The sequence below is a fragment of the Trachemys scripta genome, chromosome 2 (genome assembly GCF_013100865.1).
Source record: "Trachemys scripta elegans isolate TJP31775 chromosome 2, CAS_Tse_1.0, whole genome shotgun sequence".
In the NCBI taxonomy this organism is placed as follows: Eukaryota; Metazoa; Chordata; order Testudines; family Emydidae; genus Trachemys; species Trachemys scripta.
This window is the reverse complement of record NC_048299.1, coordinates 86,731,836-86,750,236: the sequence shown is the minus strand read 5'-3', so window position 1 is coordinate 86,750,236 and position 18,401 is coordinate 86,731,836. Positions and strand designations below refer to the sequence as shown.

The 18,401-nt window shown below is 42.6% G+C and overlaps 1 long non-coding RNA gene across 2 annotated transcripts; it reads left to right on the top strand.

Annotated features, from left to right (window-relative positions):
• Positions 1 to 409: 409 nt before the first annotated feature.
• On the top strand, positions 410 to 8,345 carry LOC117872567. Of its 2 annotated transcripts, none has more exons than XR_004644516.1 (4): positions 410 to 1,379; positions 3,332 to 3,496; positions 7,648 to 7,739; positions 8,203 to 8,345. It is a non-coding gene; the product is annotated as an uncharacterized LOC117872567 (long non-coding RNA). The 2 variants fall into 2 exon arrangements; XR_004644515.1 differs by having other exon boundaries at positions 8,200 to 8,345.
• The last annotated feature ends 10,056 nt before the right edge of the window (positions 8,346 to 18,401 follow it).

Here is an 18,401-nt window from a genome sequence, read left to right as displayed (position 1 = left end):
CCGCCTCAACTCCGCCCCTTCCCCAAATCCCCAGCCCTGCCTCCTCCCCCCAGGCTCTCAAGCCTAGGAGGGAGGGAGGGAGGGGGAGAAGTGGCGCCTGCGCCGCGGCCACTCGGAGTCTCCCCCCTCCCAGGTTTGAGAGCCTGGGAGGGAGGGAGGGATGGAGGGGGAGACTCCGAGTGGCCGCGGCGCGGGCGCCGCTTCTCCCCCTCCCTCCCTCCCTCCTAGGCTTGAGAGCCTGGGGGGAGGAGGCAGGGCTGGGGATTTGGGGAAGGGGCGGAGTTGAGGCGGGATCGGGGGTGGGGTAATTAAAGAACCGGGGGGGCGGCCAAAATTGTTTTTGCTTTGGGCGGCAAAAATCCTAGAGCCGGCCCTGGGCCTGAAGAGGGCGCTCCGGAAGCTGATTCCCAGAAGTAACCAGCAGGAGGCGCCGCAGGGGTGAGTCCCGCACTGTTACAGGGATCCATGGAGGAGATCATCTGACTACTAACTCAGGAGAGGCCCAACAGATTTTCCTGGAAGGGAAGCAAGAAGTTTGGCAAGCTACCCAGCGGCAGCAAGCTGTGCCCCTTGAGCTATTGCTGCTGCAGAAACAGCAACAATGGTGGCAGCAGCAGTTTCAGGAGGCGATGCTAGAGTGGATCACCGGCCACTCCCACTCTGAAGTGACTTCATGAGCACCAGCTATTGCCCTTTCCAAATTGGGATCCACTGATGACCCTAAGGTGTATCTTGCTACATTTGAATGGGTAGGCCCTACCACTCAATGGGAGAAGACCACCTGGGCTGCATAGCTGGTCCCCTTTTTGACAGGAGAAGGACAGTTGGCCTAGCAGGCCTTAGAAGATGAAACTGCAAAGGACTATGATGCTGTAAAAACAGCCCTCCTCGACCGACTAGAGGTATCACCTGAGATGGCACCAATTCCAGACAGAGTCCTTCCCACTGGGACATGATCCCAGGTTGTGGCTCAGTGACTAAAGGACTGGGCCATCCACTGACGCTGGATGAGACTCTGTAGTTGGTGGTACTTGAACAGTATCTAGATATTTTGTCAACCACCATTCAAACCGGGGCACTCCAACAGAACCCCAGCACGCTGACAGGCTGACTGGACAGGCTGAACAGCCCAGGTCTTGTGAAACTCAGCCCAAACCTCCTGAGGAGTCAACTGGAGGTACCGGAAAAGGGCTAGCAGGCTCCGAGAAAAGCACTGAAATGAGGGGGACCCTCCCAGTGGAACCCAGAAGGCACCAGGCAACACCACATCAAAACCCATCACAGGGGAAATGCAGAGTCCCATGCTGGAGCAGACCGAGCAGGTGACTTGGGAGCCTCCCCTGATAGGCCAATCATTGTTTCTGATGTGGGAAGCCAGGGTATGTCAGCCGCTTGTGTCCCCTCGTATAGTGTGACTGCATGGTGTGTGCCTTTGTAGAATGGTGGGGTCTCTCTGGCAGAACAGACAAAAGCTGTTGCTGGGAATTAGTAGGTTCAGTAGCATTTGGAGGCTGAACAGTGATGCAACTAATAGACTCTGGGTGCTCCCAGACCCCCTGAGGGGATGACCCAGTGCACATAATGTGTTTCCATGGGGATGCTCATTCCTACCCCTTGGCCTAGGTGTATTTGAATATAGTGAACCAGGCCAGAACACTTCAGGTTTGGTGTAACCTTGCCTTTTGGGAGTTATCTGGTGAGCTGGAAAGGATGATTCTGAAAGTCACTGTCCAGACAAAAAGAAGAAACACAAGTATTTCCATGTAAATATGTTAAAACTCTGGTTAGCTCAAAAAAGCTTGTTCATAGATCCCAGGGATCTCCCTGGAGACTGGGCCCTCAGATACAAGAGCCAGCAGGCACTGAAGACATGCTAGTAGCAGAAAGTCTTACTCCTCGCTTATGCTGGCAAGCCAGGAATGTGTTGACCCACTACGATACTATGTTCTCCACCCAGCCAGGGTGAACACATCTTATGGAATGTCAGATCCAAACCAGCCCAGAGGTAAAGCCATACCATGCCACTTATCATATACCTGAGCAGCTCCTTGAAACCATGCAGCGGGAAGTACAGGCCATGGTATCATGAAATAGTACAAGAACCCCTGGTGTAGCCTGGTGGTTTTGCTTCCCAACCTCCAAAGGGATCACTTGATTTTGCATGGATTTCACATAAGAATGGCCCTACTGCATCAGACCAAAGGTCCATCTAGTCTTCTGATGATGGACAGTGCCAGATGTTTCAGAGGGAATGAACAGAACAGGGCAATTTATCCAATGATCCAGCATCTGACAATCAGAGGTTTAAGGACACCCAGAGCATGGGGTTGCATCCCTGACCAGCGTGACTAATAGCCATTGATGGACCTATCCTACATGAACTTATCTAATTCCTTTTTTAACTCAGATATAACTCAGTTATACGTTTGACCTTCACAACATCTCCTGGGTATGAGTTCCACAGGTTAACTGTGACTTTTGTGTAAAGAAGTACTTCCTTATGTTTGTTTTAAACCTTCTGCCTAACAACTTAATTGCATGTCCCCTGGTTTTTGTGTTACGTGAAGCAGGTAAATAACGCTTTTTTATTCACTTTCTCAACACCACTCAGGATTGTATAGACTTCTATCCTATTGCCCCTTAATCATCTCCTTTTTTATGCTGAACAATCCCAGTCTTTTTAATCTCTCCTCATATGAAAGCCATTCCATACCCTTACTCATTTTTGTAGCCCATCTCTGTACCTTTTCCATTTCTAATATATCTTTACTGAGACAGGGCGACCAGAACTTCATGCAGTATTCAAGGTGTGGGTGTACCATGGATTTACAAAGTGACATTATGATATTTTCTGTCTTATCATCTATCCCTTTCCTATTGGTTCCTAACTTAGTTAGCTTTTTTGACTGCCACTGCACATCAAGCAGATGTTTTCAGAGACATATCCATGATATCTCCAAGATATCTTTCTTGAGTGGTGACAGCTAATTAGGACTCCATCATTTTGTATGTGTAGTTGGGATTATGATTTCCAGTGTACATTAGTTTGCATTTATCAACACTGAATTTCATCTGCCATTTCATCACCCAGTTCAGGGAGATCCCTTTGTAACTCTTAGTTAAGACCAAAGCTGACTACAATCTTGAGTAATTTTGCATCATCTGCAAATTTTGCCACCTCACTGTTCACCTCCTTTTCCAGATGATTTATGAATATGTTGAACAGCACTGGTTCCAGTACAGATTATTTGGGGATTACCCTGTTTTTTACCTCTCTCCATTGTGAAAACTGACTGTTAATTCTTACCCTTTGTTTCCTATCTTTTAACAGATTACTGATCCATGGGAGGACCTTCCCTCTTATCCCATGACTACCTACTTTGCTTACTTGTTGTGGGTCCTTGTCAAAGGCTTTCTGAAAGTCCAATTACACTATATCAGCTGGACCACCCTTGCAACACGTTTGTTGACACCCTTAAAGAATTCTAATAGATTGGTGAGTCATGATTTCCCTTTACGAAAGCCATGTTTACGAAAGCACCCATGCATATAGGGTTCATCTATGTGTCTGATAATTCTGTTCTGTACTATAATTTCATCCTATTTGTCAGGTACTGAATTTAGACTTACTGGCCTGTAATTGCCAGGATTGCCTCTGGAGCCTTTTATAAAAATTGACATTACATTAACTATCCTGCAGTCATCTAGTACAGAGGCTGCTTTAAGCGATAGGTTACATACCACAGTTAGTAGCTCTGCAATTTCATATTTGAGTTCTTTCAGAACTCTTAGGTGAATACCATCTGGTCCTGGCGACTTCTTATTACTGTTTAATTTATCAGTTTGTTCCAAAACCTCCTGTATTGACACCTCAGTCTGGGACAGTTTGTCACCCAAAAAGAATGGCTCAGGGGATCTCCCTCACATCCTCTTCAGAGAAGACTAATGCAAAGAATTTGTTTAGCTTCACTTGTCTTCCTTGAGTGCTCCTTTGGCACCTTGGTCATTTACTGGTTCCACTGATTGTTTGACAGGCTTCCTGATTCTGATGTACTTAAATTTTTTAAAAAAAATTTTTGCTATTAGTTTTTTTGTCTTCAAATTCTTTTTTGGTCTGCCTAATTATACTTTTACACTTAACTTGACAGACTTTATGCTTCTTTCTATTTTCCTCCATAGGATTTGACTTCCAATTTTTAAATTATGCCTTTTTGTCTTTTTACTCTGTTGTTTTAGCCATGGTGGCATTTTTGGTCATCTTACTGTTTGTGTGTGTTTTTTGATTTGGGGTATACCTTTAGGTTGAGCCTCTCTTTAGGTGTTTTTAAAAAGTTTTCATGCAGTTTGCAGGCATTTCACTCTTGTGACTGTTTCTTTTAATTTCTGTTTAACTAGCTTCCCCGTTTTTGTGTAGTTTCTCTTTTTGAAGTAAAATGCTACTGTAGTGGGTTTCTTTGGTATTTTCTCCTCTACAAAGATGATAAACTTAATTACATTAAAATGGCTGTTACTGAGTGGGTCAGCTATTTTCACCTCTTAGATTAGATCCTGTGCTTCACTTAGTACTAAATCAGGAATTGCCTCTCGCCTTGTGGGTTCCAGGACAAGCTGCTCCAAGAAGCAGTCATTAATGGTGTCTAGAAATTTCATCTCTGCATACTGTCCTGAGGTGACATGTACCCAGTCAATATGGGGATAGTTGAAATCCCCCATTATTATTAGGTTTTCTGTTTTTTGTATCCTCCCTAATCTCCTTGAACATTTCACAATCACCATCACCATCCTGGGCAGGTGGCTGGTAGTATATTACTACTATTATTCTCTTATTGTTCAAACATGACATTTCTATCTGTATCCAATTTTGGGATATTGTAGTTTCATTTTTAAAAAGGCAGTAAAATTGGAATCAGTTTGATTTGTCACTACAATATTGAATAATAGTGAGTCTGGTAAAAGATTGTTGGCTGGAATTTCTAATAGTCCTGAAAGAAATATTTCATTTAATTCTAAGATAGAAGGGGGGGGGAAAGGTGATATTGGAGATGTGGCGTATCACCCGACTACTTTACAAAACTGGTAAGGCCATAGGGCATGTTTTTTTCCACTTAAAGAACAGAAACTGGTAGGCTCCTATATTGACCAAATTATTAAATGCTGTAATTATAGCTTGCAAAATGCCTTGTGCTTAAATGGGCTAGTTTAACTGACATTCCTCCAAGCATAGTGATTAATCCTGTACTATTGAAATCAGTGGAAGCTTTGCAATTAACTTCAATGGGTGCAGAGTTGGGCCATGCCGCATATATCAGTTATCTATTCAAACAGCTACAAGACTTCACCAGTGACATGAAATTAATACCCATTTGCCTCATTTGCAGAATTGAAATAGAAAAGTGAAACAATAAAGCTTTGATTACTTTGAGTGAATTTAATTTTTGACTAATTTTGTGTTTATATATGAAAGCTTATATATACATTATATCACATATTGGTTTGTGAAGGTGGCAAGGAGTGACCAAGCATGATGGTAGATGAAAGGGTTGCTGAGGAACAGAAGGAGAAAGGAAATTAATAGATTTCAAGGTCGGAAGGGACCCTTGTGATCCTCTAGTATGGGTTTCCATACTGTGCTGGGCCATTGATGGGGCTCATGTTGCCATAGTTTGCTCTCCTCAAGGAGCACATGAGTACATACACCGTAGTGGGTATTACTCCATTGTCATGCAGGCCCTCATGGACCACAGAGGCCGATTTATGAATGTCAATGCGGGCTGCATTGGAAAAATTCATGATGGCAGGGTTTTTTGCTGATCAGGAGTCTACATTTATGGACAGGCTGGGACACTATTCCAACCAAATGACAGTGTCCTAAACAGAGTTACTGTCCCCACCATTATTTTGGGGGACACTGAGTGCCCCCTTTTGCCTGAGCTTTGAAACTGTACCCTGATATCAGGGGCCTTGGTAAAAGAAGGTTTAATTACCAGATTGAAAGTCTACAGGCCTGTTTGGATTCCAGCATCGTCAGTGCTCTGAGCATTACTGTGGCCTGCTGTGCTCTTCACGATCTTTGTGGAGCCAAAGTTAAGCCATTTCCCCATGAATGGAACTATGACAGCGAGGGCTGCTGAACCAGTGCACTCAGCCAGGAAGTGCCTCTCCCACAGCTGGAGCTGGATGCACCTGGGCAACAGAAGTCAGGGATATTTTGTGCTCCTATGTTATGAATTTGTATGGCCCAATGGAAGTGGGAGAATAGTACTTCTATGAATGTGCTTGTATGGAGGAAGGTGTCCCAGAGCCGGGCACCAGCCTGAGCCCAAACAGCTAGACTGCAATTTTATAGTCCCACAGCCCAAGTGCGAGTCAGCTGACACAGGCCAGCTGTGGGTGTTTTATTGTGGTGTAGGCATTCCCTTAGTTCTGTAAAATTCAGACAGTAGTATTTCAGTGGAGTGCTGGGAATAAATACATTGAAGATTGTGAAGTGCTCATTTACTGTGCTAATAGGAGCCAGATAAGTCCCTAGACAGATACAGTTTGAATGAGTCCCTAAAGGGCTTTGGGCCTCTGAGCCATCCTGCTAGTGCAGGGGAACACTGCTTAGAGTGGAAAAAGCACTTGTTCTGTAGCACACCTGACTCTTACTGAGGTATAATTCACTGTTAAGGAAGCTCACTCCCACTATAGCTGTTATCCTGCTGTGCAGAATGTCAGGACAGGAACTCTGGAGAAATGTTGACACTATTAGGGTTTGTCTAGATGGGGAAATCCACTTCCGGAATCATACTGCTATAGTTACACTGGTATAACTCCCCATTGGGGTATATAGAGTGCCTTTTTCTGGTTTAGCTTACATCACTTTCAAAGGGGCAAAAGCTAAACCAGAAAAAGGCACTCTTATTCCAGAATAAGTGTATCTGCATGGGCTACATCTACACTACGGGGTGGGGGTTGATTTAAGACACGCAAATTCAGCTACGCGAATAGCGTAGCTGAGTTCGACGTTTCGCAGCCGACTTACCCCACTGTAGGGACGGCGGCAAAATCGACCTCCGCAGCTTCCCGTCGACGGTGCTTACTCCCACCTCCGCTGGTGGAGTAAGAGCGTTGATTCGGGGATCGATTGTCGCGTCCCGACAAGACGCAATAAATCAATCCCCGAGAGGTCGATTTCTACCCGCCGATTCAGGCAGTGTAGACCCAGCCATGGAGAGTTTTATCAGTACAGCTATAGTGGTATCATTATACCAGTATAATTATACTGGTAAAATTCCCCGTGTAGACAAGCCCTTAGATATTTGCTTATTTGTTGTCCTATAAGCCAACGCTGTGAGAGAGTTAGTCAGTAATATGTCATTTCTTATTATAGGTGTCATTTGTTTTGGGCCATGTCCTGATGTCAATCCAGAGCCTTTCCATTAACTTTGCTGGATTTGATCCAGATTTCCAATGGCGTAAACAGCAGCCCGATATGGCTCTGTATAACTACATGAAATGTATTCATATATGTGCCACTTCCAAGAAAACGTATTTCCAGAATCTGATCTCGGGCACTATAAATAGAACATTGCTTACCTGGCTGTTGGTTGACAAATGCCTTGTGTGCTCTGCTTTGTGAACTAATTACTGTTTATGTTATCAAAGACTAGGGACCTTATCCCATGTGGAGCTCCACTGAAACCAATGGGACTCCACACCTGAGAGGAGGTGCAGGATAAGCCCTCCAGTAACCTGAGGTGAGCCAGTTCCCATCTCTGTTTTCCCCTCCCACCCTTTCTCTGTTTTATTTAAATTGGAAGCATGTCGAGACAGGGACACTCTCTCACTATGTGTCTGTGCAGCCTTTTAATGCAATGGGTTCTGATCTTTGGCTGGGACCTGTAGGCACTACTGTGATACAAACAATAACACTGTAACTCATTAGGCAGAAAAGATAAGTGCCACTTAAGAAAACCACTGACAGATGACTGTGAAGCTCTGCACAGAATGCTATGAGCATAGAGACAGAGGGTGTACGTGGGCCACTTCTGCTGCTCCACCTCCACCTCTGCTGCGTTGAGAATAAAGCTTCATGGCATAATGATGGTAGTGATGACAAGGGTAGTAATGCTCATGGTAATAAGGACAAGCAGGGATTCCATTTCCATTACAGGAATCAATCGATGCTTTTTTCTTTTTCCCTTTTTTTTTTTAAAGTAGGTTCTGCAAGGGCCAAAAGCTAGAACTCTGCAAAGGCGGTTAGAAATGAATTTGGAAGCAGCATGGAATTTTAAAATCTAATCTGTAATTTTAAAAATGAAAACTAATGTGATTTGTGTACAATACATTTCCATTAAAACTCAGAGACCACTCAGTCATTTCATCTCCGGGTAGTCAAGATTAAAAGTACAGATGCACTCCTTCCCCCCACCCCTCCACCCCCAAGGAATTTGTGTTTGAAACAAACCGGATGTGGCTTTTGGCATGTTATAGGCTTTTCTCTGGATGGAGCATGAGATGAGCAAAAACAAAGACACCATTCAGCCAAATTTAAAAAAAAATGTTTTTAATTGATGTGTTTTAAACCGTTGTTTGAATTCAACGCTTGTGAAAGGTGCTGGCTTCAGAGCCAGACAGCCAGAAGTCTTCTACTTCTCCCAGGAGGAAGAACATGGGCAGCAGCAGTTCAGGCTTCCCTATAACTCCCCATCAATGCACTCAATTCAGATCTGGAAGTACCATCTCTATAGATTAGTTCCTTCTCTGTGTTGGTTTGGTTCCAGGCCCCTATGCTGAAACTGCTAACCAAGGTGCCCCTGTGATGGGGTTGTCCTTTCTTCAGACCCAGATGGCAAGGAAAGGGTTAAAAACTTGCAGAGGACTTTCCCCACCCCATAGAAACTGGCAGAGCTGCTAATCAGGGAGGGAGAGTCCTCCAGAATGGGCCTATTAAGTTTTAGGAATAGAGAAGAGGGAGCTGTTTGACACTCATGATAGAAGCAGAATTTCTCCTCTGCTTGTCCAGGAGGGAAAAGGATTTGCAAAGCTCCTGAAGCCAAGGCTCAGACAAAACTGCTGGGGAAGAACTGCTGCCTGGAGCAGAGACCCTTTTATGTGGGGACTTGGCTGAAGTAAGTCCATATGGTACATTTACTTTAGACTGTGCCTGAGAGAAGTCCCATTTGTATGTGTTGCAATACTTGGAAGCTTGAGAATGAAGTTTGTTTTCATACCAAAATGTCTTCCCTTCATTGTACTCACACTGGTCTGTCATAGGCTTGCCCAGGACTGCTGGGCGACAGGGATTATGTTTTTGAGCATGTTGTGATGTATGGCTGTTTTTAGAGAAAAGAGGAGTAAGGTATTTCTTTGGGGGAGGGAAAATATAGATTGCCCCATTTTCACAAGCAGCCTCTAAAGTTGTGACCTCCAAGCTGATCATTCAAGTTTCTGTTCAGACAACTTTGTGTTAGAAGGTATGAATAAGTTAGTGACAATTCACTTATCTTCCCCCACTCTGCATTGAGACCATCAGATTGTAGCGGGGGCACCAAATGGTACAAAGACTGGAACAAAGGTTAATTATCCTACAAGCAGGTATGGCATTAAGATAACAAACCATCTTTTTCACACTGTAGTAGACAGGAGATGAAGTTAGAGTTTGGGGTGGGGGAACAGCAAGGCCTGTATTACAGAGAGAAGTGGAAGGAAAAGAGGGTGTTTAGCAGAGAGGACTGGAGCAGGAGAAAAGGGGATGTGGAGCAGAAAAAGTTAAGAGTGTGGCAGCTGAGAGAGAAATGAATCTGAGAGCAGAGGAGGAAGAAGCTGATGATACTCTGGCAGTCAAGAGTAGGAGTTTGGCCACTAAAAAGGAAGTCCTTGCAGATCGAGAGATGGCCAAAAGAGGCCCTGAGATCACAAGCATAGATACAGAACTTTGAGCCAAAGAGCAGAGGCCTCTATGCAGAAGTGAACATGGAGGTGGGGGCTTAGAAACAAGGGAGGGAAGTAGATGGGGTATATCTCTATGCTTTGTCTGTATATACACACATACACCATAGTTTGTATTGCTTTCTGAGTCGGTCCTTGGGGGGAAAATGGCTCAATACTTAAAACAAAAAATTTTAAGACTAGAATTTCAAAGGAGCCAAAGGAAATTAGGTCCCCAGCTCACATTGAAATTCAATGGGATTTGGGTGCCTAACTCCCTTAGGCCGCTTTGAAAATTTCAGCCTAAAGTGATTTACTTTAAAACTCTAAGTAGTTCAGAAGATATTTTAAAACACCCACCACCCCAAACTTTTGACATAGTTCTACTTCCATCTCTGCTCCGGGTAAGCTCTGTGAAACTGTGACCTAATGCATAGCAATGGCATGTCAAAGATAGTATTACAACCCCAGTCTTGAGTGCAATGCTAAATCTCCTGTCATGCGTGGAATGTAATTACCATTAAGGCTGAAAAATGAGGGAGATGAACAGTAGTGGCAGTTTTTCTCAAGTTTACATAAACACTGGCTACAAGACGAAGGCAGGAACATTAGAATCAAAGGGTTCCTGTCACATCAGCGCTTTAAATCTCTAAGCAGCTCCTTGAAAATCATCTGGCCTCGGTGAGCACAAACAGCCGATAAAAGCCTCAGCTAAGGTCTGCTGTTATCTGCTAATTTCAGGGCAGTCTTGCCCTGTAGCCACTGTCCCTAGGAAAGTAGCGATTTTGGCACTTTCCCCCCACCCCCTTTTAACAGTTACAGTTTAAAGAATTGCTAAGGAGGCAGAAATTGCTTCCTAGGTGTTTGAAAACCAAGACACTGTAACAAATAATGAAGCACCTTTAATGAAACATCTGCATGACATTTGTGTACAAAACACATCTTTTTTTATATGCTAATATTTAAAGACTTAGACAATATGAAATGCCATTACTGCTCTTGCTTGCACTAGTAACGTTAGCAGAATGTCTAAGTGGCTTCTGGATTTTCTGTAATGTTCTTTCTATCCCATCTGTGGGACTTACTTTTGGGTTAGGACAGGAGTTGTGCAGAGCTCAGAAGCTTCAGCTTCCAAAGGTTCCAACCCACATGAATCCAAACAAATATTCATATGAACCTGGCAAACTGAAACTGCTGGGTTCTGCACTAGAGCTAGTTGGTTGAAAAATTTCCATGGGAACATTTTTCTGTCTATTTAAACAAAGTTCAGATGGAAACCAGGTCAGTTTCCTACCAGCTCACCAGACCAGCATCTCTGCAGGACCATCTGGGGGACTGCAATGGAGGCAGGACTCCCAGGGTCTCTGGCTCTGAGGTTGACCTGTCAGCTGGGCAGCTGCTCCGTGAAAAATTCCAAGATTTTATTGTTGTTGTTCCCACTCAGCTGTATGCTGCACACTTCTAGAGTGTAGCAATAGCCATGCCCAATGCGGGGGCGGGGAGAACAAACTGCCTAACCGCTAGAAACCACTTGGAAATGGTTGGTAGATTCTAAACTTTGAGAGGAACTAAATGTTTTGGAGTTCAATTCAAAAATGATTTTAAAAGCCGTTCTGCTAAGTCCAGTTAGGATGAAGAGATTTGAATTGATTAGTGACTTTCATAGCATAGACTCAGACCTTATGCTATCAGTCAACCTGTTGCTTTTATAAGATGAGCTGAATGACAGCATATGAGGAGAAAAGGGGAGGGCACAAGTAGCAATCAAATGGCATTTGTTACTGTCAGAAGCATTTTGGAAATAGTATGGTTGCGTGTTGGCATTTGTATGGTTGAGTATGCAAGCAGTGAGGTCAGGTGGTAATAGGAAAGCCTAGGGGGCTTTGGAATGGAAAGACAACCCTTGAAGGAGAGGGGAATCAGGAGCAAAGAGGATGATGGGGGGCTAGCAGCTAATGGAAAAAAAGTCGGTAACAAACAGATGGACTACATAAAAGACAAAGGAAGGATGGTCTTATGGTTAAGGCACTGGCTGAGATATAGATGATCAGAGTTCAATTTTGGGTGCTGCCACCTTGGGCAAGTCATTAATCTCTCTGTGCTTCAGTTTCCCAACTGTAAAACAAGATGACAATGCTACCTTTTTTCAGTCACATCTATGTATAAACTCTTCAGTCTGTCTATTAGCTCCACTGGCATCTGCCCCTTGCCCTGATCCACCCATTGATGCTACCTGGAAAGGATTGTGGGCCTGTTGCCATCTTCAGCATCCTTGGTGGCAGGGCCGGCTCCAGGGTTTTGGCCGCCCCAAGCAGCCAAAACGGGGGGGGGGGGAAAGCTGCGATCGCGATCTGCAGCGGCAATTCAGCGGGAGGTCTTTCACTCCCAGGCGGCGTGAGGGACCGTCAGCCGAATTGCCGCCAAATACCTGGATGTGCCGCCCCTCTCCGGAGTGGCTGCCCCAAGCACCTGCTTGAGAAGCTGGTGCCTGGAGCCGGCCCTGCTTGGTGGGGAGGGGCACCAGGCAGAGCCACAGCTTTCTAAAATCCTGGATGTTTTCAGAAAGAAAGGATTAGTTAGTGGACTTCCTCCCCTCATCCTGCAGTGGAAAACAGTGCATCCCTGTTGCTGCTACCACTGCTAGATTTTGAGGTTTGTTAAAAAACAAAATAAAACAAAGTCTCTGAGACACAACAGGCAAACATTTATTTATTTGCGTGAAAGTGGCTTCTGCTAACCAGCCTGACTACCTGGTGCAGGCTTGGCCAATCAGGAAACTAGAAACAACATCACATAGCTGATTTGACCAGTTGCAAATGATCTAGACAAAATGCAAAAAAGTAAAAATTCACCACAATTTTGTAGCAGTTCTGAAAATGACAGAAATATTCTACAAAATCATCTTGAATTTTTAAATACTTTTCTTCCTTGTCACAAAAATGGTTGTGACTTCTAAAACAAGCATTGTTCATTACAAAGACTTTTTTTGTTGGAAAAGGGGCTATTTCGTTTTCCACCACAGTTTTGCAGATTCAAGAGTTTCGTATAATACAGCTCAATCTTGAATAAACTTCTGGATTCTTGTTGTTTATCTAAGCTTGGATCTCCAGACCTTCTAGAGGTTCACCCATCACTAATGTTCAGAAACGCTTTATACTACACAAGGATAAATGCTAGAGATTGACTGGTACTTTTTCTGGACTTTCCATGTCTTATTTATGATGCTATAAAACGAACCTCTAAGTCTTTGATCCTGCAAACCCCTGGTGAGTACGTGTCTTTACTCATGTGAGTAGTCCCAGTTAGTTCAGTGGGACAACTCACATTTGCAAAGTTGCTCATGTGTGTAAGTATTTGCAGGGCTGACAGAATTTATTGTCTTAGGTCCCAAACACAGAAAGACCGTCCTAATCTTATAAATAAGTCACAGGTATTCCTGTTCCAACATGGTGGTGATCGATACGAACAACTTCATCATTTTGTTTGTAAATGATGTCTGTCTTCTGACAGTGCTTCATCTAACCCTAACCCTGAGGGAAAAAAAGATTAAATGCGTTGCTTGACAGTACCTATTAAATATTTATTAACATTTTCATTGGAATAAATGTATTAATGTAAAACTGCAGCACTCAAGTGGAGTTGAAACACCCCCAGAGGCAAGTATCCTTCAGTACAAGTGAGACAAAAATTGGACTCTTTAGAAATGGTGAGAAGGTTCCTGAGCGTACGATCCTTTTTGCAGTGTGACACAGCTGAGCAGGACTTTTATCAAGCTGGCCTGGCGATAAAAGCCTGGGATTGCGGAAGACCAAATGGAAAAACTAAAAGCAGGTGAAGATGGTAGCTGTTAATGAAGTGTAATGTGCTGATCATTAGCTTTACTCAAGTTCTGTCTGTGGCTGCAATAAGGAAACATGCCTAGTGCCCCCTGTTAACAGTTTGTGCTCTTATCAGAGGTCATATTTATTCATGAGGAGCTTTCTGAAATGAAAGGATTGCAGCAGGGGATAAAAGCAGAGGCTGAGTTGGAGACCCAAACGTTCCTCAGAGTATTCATCCTCCACAGAACTCATTTTGCCTTTTATTCCACATGTGAACAGTGTGTGAAAATAAAATACCGCTCTGCCGTTCCCTACAGTATCAGGGCCCAAAATGGGTTTGACCCCACTGAAAATAATGGAGTGAGATCATTCACATTTTTTCACTTCCTCTTCCAGTACCTTCTTCACTTAGCTTTTCCCTGGTTAGTTTGCTCCTCTGTTTAATGTGATCAAAACTTCAAGAACCAAATCATTTGTCTGTCTATCTCTCTAAACTCCCCACTCTACATCTGGATCATTTTCAATGCTTTTAGGTGGATATTGTGGGATTATCAGATATAGAAAGTCATCTTTTTTTAATTAATACAGAGAACCAAAATTCTGAATGACATAATAGAAGGTGCCTAAGGAAGAACTATGAGGTAAAATAACCAACTTTTGATGGTTATTGAGACAAAAAGCCCAATGATTTGATTTCAGTGGGAATTTTCCTTAAGTAATATCTGGAGGATATATGTTAACATTTATGTTCTGTCAAGTGGAATGCAAACACTTATGTGGACCACAAGGATGCATATCACGAACAGGTTCAAACTGATACAAATAGCTTATTCAAAATAAGAGGGGGTCACTACATTCGGGATACTTGTGCAGTCTCCAATACAGCAGCTCAGAAAAGTTGCATTTAGTATCTCAGACATGTAGCTTTGCTGTTTCTAGCACATGGTGAGAGAGTGCAAGAAAGCCTATAAACATTCCTGTGAAGTTTCTGAATAAATTCTCTTCTGTCATGTTAAACTCCCTTCTGTGTTTGCTTTCTGTGAACACTCAAGTGATCAGATTTTACTGATCCATATCTTCATAGGAAATCAAAATAATTCACATACGTATTTGTAGAAACCAAATTTTACCTGCACATTGCATGAGCATTTGTGCCAGAACAGCCTGCAGGCTCATCCAATCAGGAAACAGAAACAATGCCACGTGGCTTACCTGACCAAACTAACCAATACAGCTCAAATATTGAGTATCATTTATTCTCCGAGAACTGTTTGTGATCAGCTCATAGAGATAAAATCTTGGGGGGGCGGGGAGAAGTCTGTCAAATACTTTGGAATAACAAATATGCTGGAGGAAATTGCAAATTGCTGACATTACACAAAGAGGCTAAATTTATCACATTATTTGTGATAGGCGGATGGATCTACTGTTTTCTTTTCCTCTACTAATCTGTGAGTGACTTTAACCAAAGAATAGCCCAGGTGTGCTTGTCCATAATGTTACCCAGGGACACAGCATCATTCTCTAAATGCCCCGCCTCTCTGTAGTCCAGAATATTGCATGGCGTGTGTGTAATGTCGCATTTAGCACATGAGCATCAGTGGGATGATGTTTAACCAGCAGCAATCATTTCTCATAACCCATTTCCTGATGTTCTTTTTTCAAGCTAAGGTATAACATTGCATGAATGACTCCATGCTTTACACAACCAGCTGAGGACTATGATCAAGAGGTTTTACCAATGTATATCGAGTGTGCCATTTAATCTGGAAGTGATTAAAACATAAATTATATAGAAACTCAGGGCATGATTCTCCTCTCACACCCTAGTTTACTCAAGTGTAACTCCACTGACTTCACTGGAGTTCCCCCTGATTCTCACCAGACTGAGGGGAGAATCGGGCTCCAAACCTTTAGAAATGAGATGTAAAGCAAGCTTTTTTTGAACAACAGGCCAATAGTATCCTCAGTTGACACTGTGAATTATTTAATTTTATATAAAAGTGGCTTATTTTAAAAGATGATTCTTATCTCTCCCCTGCAGAAAGTCTCTCTTCTAGAGTCACCAAGCAATGGGCATTAGGGGAACTTGGTAACACTTCCTTTTGCAGAAACCTGAGCTCCATTAGCAGAATATAGATTTTAACAGATATGGCCCAAGCATCTGTCTTTTAAAAAAATCAAATAAAATTGGGAGGAGGGAATTGTGAACAATGGCCTGATCCAAAGCCCACTGAAGTCACCTGGGAGACTCTGATTTCAATGGGCCTTAGATTCAGCCCTGAAAGAATAAAGGAGTTTGCACAACATAAAATATAACGTTAAGGGGATACTGTCTGTTAATTAAGGCCATGATTTTGATCGGTACTAAAATTCCTTCTCCATTCCACAGAAGCTATCCACCCCAAGGGAGATGGACAGGAGGTGAGGCTATGGCAGATGGGAGTCTAATGCTGACCCTACCTAGGGTGATGTGCAGTAAACATATTCCCATGGTCTTCCAGGGCATTTCAGAGGGTAAAATGCCTGCCAGAGCTAACCCACGATCAGGACAGCTTTATATCACCCCCAATCCTGGCATGTTGTTTAGCTGTGCAATCTGCCACATAATGTTAAATCTACAGCTGTTAACATATTTCATCAAAAGTTTATTTACAAAAATGGTTTTTCAAAGGAAAGGATTTTTTGGTGAAAACTTTCATTTTTTTCAAAATTGGAATTTTTTTTGAGCTATATAAAGAACTCATTTCCAAACAAAAACAATATTTCACTTCAGGAGAAAAAATAAATAAATCAGTGGTTTAGTTTTTCAATGAAAAACCAAATATTTTGATTGAAAATTTAGGGTGGGGGGAGACAAATTACCTTTTCCAACCAATTCTGTAATTTTAAAAGATGTAACTTGATTAAGTGGAACCCACCGGTGCTAACCTGGTTGCTAAGAAGGTGTCATGTAGCATGTTGGGTTATGTAACCTCTTTGCGTTTGATGATTACAAAATATCTTCTAATCTTAGCAAATATAAACCCTGTGGCCTGAAACTTTAGAGGTTAAGGAGCTCTCTGCTCCCATCTGTTGGTGAACAGATGGAAAAACAGCCATCTACACCAGCTATTTACCCAGAACTCCAAATGGACAAAAGCTCCAGAAGGGGAGGAGCTCTCTTCCACATCTCTTCCACGGTGAACAGGGGGAAGTATAGCTACAGAGAGAGTCCTTTGCATAAACTCTCTACCCAGAATTCTTCCAGGGACACTTTTTGAGAGCCACCACAACTCTACCCAAACTCAGAACTGGTTGGGAAGTGACAGTGAATTAAAAAAGTGAGAAAGGCCAGGTTAATCTGTGCAAAGAAATGCATCCCTAATGATAGGAGTTTGCTCAGGAGTTCTATATGCTACTGGTTTATCTCTTCTGAGAACCCGGTATTGTTGGAACAACTCTTCAATAGGACAGGATGCAGGAAACAGTAGAGTGACAGAACCGACTGAGCCACTAAGTAAAGCTGAAATCACTATAGCTGGATTAGGTGGTGAGTCTCAAGACAAGACCAAGTAGCACTTCCTAAGAGATTGCAGACAGGCCTGCCCAAAAGCACCTCAGGATTCTGGGACTATACTACTGGCTGATACCAAAGCATGAGGGGCTTTAGCAAATGGAGATGGGGGAAGTGATATGTTAAAGAGACATTAACCTATTAGACATTCACATGGGGGAGGGGAGGAGAGAAGAGACTCAACAATCTACAGCCAAAGTTACTGTTTTACTTATCATTCATTTAAAGTTTTTGTTGCGGTGTTTTCCCAAGTTGATGCTATATTCCCCCCCCCCCCCAATAATTTTTTTCTTGTTTCACACACAGCCTCAGTGCTTGCAAGAGAGGAAATATTGCTTATTAAGGGCATCTGGGGAAGGTCTGATCCCAGAAACTGGGTGGGGGCTCAAACTGGGGGTGTGAGTTAGTTTTAAAAGGGACTTCTAGCTATTGAACCCAAACCTTATTGCTTCTAGCAACGCTTGGCGAAAAAATTACATAAGGCTGAATTTGGATAACATTTCTAAAATCTCTTTGCTATGTTTTCTGCTTGGTTGTTAACTTTTTGTCAATATCTAGGTAGTATTGAAGTTTAGGAGCTCCATTAGCCAGAAGAATAACTGATTTTCTGGACTTCCATGTTAGGACTTAATTTTATAAAATCGTACAAATGCCATCTTAATTGCTGTTATGAGTTATTTTTGTTTTCTAGATAGATTGGCATACTATTCAAATCTGACTATCTTCTTCATTCTTTTCTGTGCAAATATATTTTTCTTTGACCTCTGGATACTATCACACAGCTGTGGAATCCATTTAAAAATACTGCATTTAGTAGCTACAATGAGACTAAAACTAACTTTGGATGTAAACGTTAAACAGAATTGTTGACACTACAACAAAAACATTTCTTGCATAAGTATTAAAAGAGAGGGTGACAAATATAAAAGTCAAGAGAACACAGCTGAGTTGATGCATTATAGGGTTGCATTTTTTTAAAAAAAACTATATTTTTAAAAATCAGTTTATCCCTTTTTTGGCCTATATTTACTCAAATAGTTCAGTTATTAATGTAATTCAGGCAGTATGCACTCTAATATTATGGACTTCAGTTTTATAGGATAACTTTTAAG